This window comes from Pan troglodytes, chromosome 9, assembly GCF_028858775.2.
Source record: "Pan troglodytes isolate AG18354 chromosome 9, NHGRI_mPanTro3-v2.0_pri, whole genome shotgun sequence".
In the NCBI taxonomy this organism is placed as follows: Eukaryota; Metazoa; Chordata; class Mammalia; order Primates; family Hominidae; genus Pan; species Pan troglodytes.
Window position 1 is genome coordinate 111,975,563 of NC_072407.2, and position 4,212 is coordinate 111,979,774.

General features: G+C 37.2%; 1 protein-coding gene across 3 annotated transcripts in view; it reads right to left on the reverse strand.

Moving 5' to 3' along the window:
- The window catches only part of LOC134807377 (uncharacterized), a 348,735-nt gene that overhangs the window by 248,486 nt on the left and 96,037 nt on the right, over positions 1-4,212 (reverse strand). Inside the window, exon 2 of one of the 3 annotated variants that reach the window (XR_010147672.1) lies at positions 3,231-3,264. The exons of the other annotated variants lie outside the window; for them this stretch is intronic. The gene's annotated coding sequence lies outside the window, so the exon portion shown is untranslated. The remainder of the gene's footprint in view (positions 1-3,230; positions 3,265-4,212) is intronic. 3 annotated transcript variants of the gene reach the window in all.

Sequence of the window (4,212 nt, forward strand, 5' to 3'; positions counted from 1 at the left end):
AAGCAGTAGCCAGATATTGGAGGGTCTTGTGTGCCATAGTAAGCAGTTTGGATTATATTCTCTTGGCAACGTGGAGTCTCTGGAGTATTTCAAATAGGAAGTGACTTGGTGAGATGTATTATATGATTTAGAGAGTTCACTCTGGCAGTTGTGCCGAGATTGGATGAGACAGTTTGGGGCCTGAAGACCTTTTATTCATTCAGTCAAACACTTTTAAGTGCCTTTAAAGTACTTGATACTTTAAGTAGTAGATATCCCTAGAGCTGTCCTAAGCTCTAGGGATACAGTAATGAACCAAAGAGACAAGATCTCTGCTCTCATGGAGCATTCCAGCAGGGGCATATATATGTAATAACAAGAAAAGTGAATACATAAACAAGAAAAATAGAAGATAGCATGAATCTCTGTGAAAAAATTCAAATAGGCTGGTATAAAAGAAGTATCCAGTGGTGACTTAAAATTGTGTGGCTAAGAAAGACCTCTCTGAGCAGAATCTGAGCGACAAGAAACTCATTCTATTACAGGATTGGGAGGAGAGCATTCTAGGCAAAGGAACAGCTAATGCGAAATCCCTAAGAGAGAAAGAGCTTGGCCAGCTCAAGAAATGGAAAGAAGACCAACATGGCCAGCAATAAGACAGCCAGAAGCAGATGGTAGGCAGTGACATCTGATAAGTAGACCAAGCCTAGAATTCAAAGGCCGTAAGGTTTAGGGCAATGTGTTTGGATTTTGTTTTAAGGGCCGTAGGAAATCACTATACAGTTTTCGGTGGGTAAATGATATGGGAAGGTGTATATTTTTAAACGATAACTGGCTGCTCTATAGAAGGTAGACAAGAATAGAAGTAGAAAGAAGTCAGGAAACTATTGAAGTGGTCCTCAGGGGAGATCAAGATGGACCAGGGAGATAGTAGTGGAGATGGAGAGAAGCAGATGGAATTGGGATACGTTTGTGGGCAGAGTTAAAAAATAACTTGCTGGTGGATTAGATATGGAAGAAAAAATAAAAAGTGGAATCAAAGAACACTGATGAATGTTTGGCATGTGCAATGGGCAGATGGTGGTAATGTTTACTGAGAAAGGAGCAGATATGAGAAAGGGAAATGAGAATTCCTATTGGGCTATGTTAAATTTGAGATAACTGTTGCATTCCAGAGGAGATGTCAAGTCAGCAAGTGGATGCACACATCTGGACTTGCAACGAAAGTCAAAACCATAGGTAAAGATTTGGAAATAACCCCCACATAGTATTTCTAAAGCCCTGGGAATAGGTGGGACACTAGGGAGATAGTGTAACTGGAGGAAAAGGGAGTACCCAAGAATAGGCTCTGAATGCTTAGGAGTTGTAAATACGGTTTTTTTAAAAAGCCACAAGATATCATGGCATCATGAAAGCCAAGAAAAGAATGAATGGCTTTAAAATATTATTTTAAAGTAGGATACCATTACAACAGGCAGGGCTTCTTTTCAGCAAGCTTGCTTAGCCATGTCTCAGTCATCTTTGTAACCTTAGTGATTAACACAATGTCTTAGCACTGAGTGGTAATAAATTAATCTTGCCAAGCCTAAAGAGCAGGCAAGAGGCCTGAGTCGAAGGTTTGCATAGACATAGGAATCTCCAAAATTGAAGTTATTTGAGTAAGGGGGTGAGATCACCCAAGATAAGTGTAGAATGAGATGAAACCCAAGGACAGACACAACCCAGCAAATAACAACTTGTAGCAGGTAGCAATGCAAATGGAGAAGGAACATTCAGGGAGATAGGAGTGGAGCCAGAAGAGTGTTGTTATGGAGGAATAGTGTGGAATGCTACAAAGGAGTGAAGAGTTTGCTAGTAGACTGTAGAGAACAATAGTGTAAAATATACAAAGAGAAACTTGGTTGTGGTGGGTGAAGAAGAGGTAAGAAGCAAGGAAAGTAAATGTGGACTATTCTTCCAGGAATCCCATCTATGAAGAGAAGGGGAGATGTTAGAAGGGTCCAAGATCACAGGAAGTTTATAAATTTGCAAGGAGAGAGCCAGTAGAATAAACATGTTAGAAATGCAGGTGACTGTTGGTGGGAATGCAAAATGGTGCAGTCCTAAGGAAAACAGTATGGCAGTTCCTCAAAAAATTAAAAACAGAATTATCATATGATCCAGCAATTCCACTTCTGAGTACAGACATAAGAAAACTGAAAGCAGAGTTTTGAAGAGATATTTGTATAGCCAGGTTTATAGCAGCATTATTCACAATAGCCAAAAGTTGGAAGCAACCCAAATATCCATCAATGGATGAGTGCACAGACATTGTATGTATTCCATACACACAATGGAATATCATTCAGCCTTAAAAGAAAGGACATTCTGACACGTGCTACAGCATGGATAAAACTTGAGGACATTATGCTAAGTGTAATAAGCCATGCACAATACGGCAAGTATGTATGATTCCATTTATATGAAGAACCTAGCATAGGCAAATTCATGGAGACAGCAAGTAGAATGGTGGTTGCCAGAGCAGGAGAGACAGAAGAATGGGGAGGTATTATTTAATGGGCATTTAAGTTTCTGTTTTGCAAGATGAATAGAGCTCTGGAAATTGGTTGTACAACAATGTGAATGTACTTGACACTACTGAGCTTTCCACTTAAAATGGTTAAGATGGTCAATTGTATGTTATGTGGATGTGAGTAAAATTAATTTTTTTTAAAAATGTACATGAACAGCAAAGATAGAACAATCATGAGACTGGTGAAAAGAGACCCATCTTGCTCTGAGGCTGAAGAAAGGTAGTTGAAGGAGATGCAGATGAGGATAAGTTTGTAGGTATCAGGACTAAAAGCCAAGGGTGGCATGCCCTTTAACATTGATGTTCTCTCTTAAATGTAAGGTAAGATCATCAGTGAGAAAGAGGAGAGCAGGCAGGAGTCACTCCAATCCCAGTGATCCGCGATGATGTTTGAGAAAGAGCAGAATGAGATCACTTCCGCAGAGGAACCAAACCTTATGTTTGCCCTCTCCTCTCCTGTTAGACATCTTTCCTACATATATAATGTGTTATTGTAGTCAGTCAATTGGAACAAGGAATCTCATTTCACAAATAAATAAAAAATCTTGCATTTGAAAATATCCAGATTTATATCAAACTCAGCATCCAAATTATGTCTTTTGTTCTGGTTATACAGCACCAATAAAATCATGACTTCCACAGATAGCTTTGAAAATTTTTTTATTTGTTGACAGCTTACCTTGCAATCTCAGGTTGTCCTTAAATAAACAAATCTAGAAACAAAAAAAGAGGAATAGTAGTACTTTTCCTTTTAAATTTGAAAATTTATATCTAAGAGTTCCTTTCATTTTTTATAATGTCAGAAAAAAAGCACTCATAATATACAAAAAGCACCAAAATATCTACCATGAAATATCATGGCACAGCAGCACTCTCCTGATTATTAATGCCAGTGAGAACAGGAGCAGAACAGATGCACCTAAACCTTGCCTGGCATTTTGTTTATCACAGTACACATGTGCAGTAATATTGTATTTGCTTGTCAAATTTTATGTGTATCACTACATGCAGGCTTGAATTTTAAAATGAGCAGTGTAGGGCAGCACCATTTTTAATCAAAAAAGTTTTACACTTTTTGTTTTATTCATAAATATTTCAGTATGTATTTCTTACAGCTGGGAACTCATTTTTTAAAAACATAACAATACTATTATTACATCTAAAAATGTTAATAATTCCTTAATATCATCAAATGTCTACTTAGCATTTAAATTTCCCCAATTTATTTTTTCATTGTTTAAATAAGGATCCAAGTAAACTCCATATTTGCAAATGGTTGATGTATACTACAGATGTATACCTACAGATTGAAGTGTCTTTCAATCTATAGGTTCCTGTTCTTTCTTTTTTTTTTTCCCCCCTAGCCTCTTTTTTATTGAAATTGAACAATGGGCCAGGAACTATGTGAGGTCCTTGTATTCATTTGCTAGAGTTGCCATAATAAAATCACAGACTGGGTGGCTTAAACAGAAATATATTTATTTAGTTTTTAGTTTATTTACAGCTAAAGTGAAGTCTAAGTATGTTACTGAAAGACTATATTATCTCCTAAACTGCAAGCTACTTTCAGGCAGAAATTGATAACTAGGTCACATGGTTTATTAATGACATAGTGTATTCCTTCATTCAATAAATATTTATTGGGTGTCTCTATGTGGCAG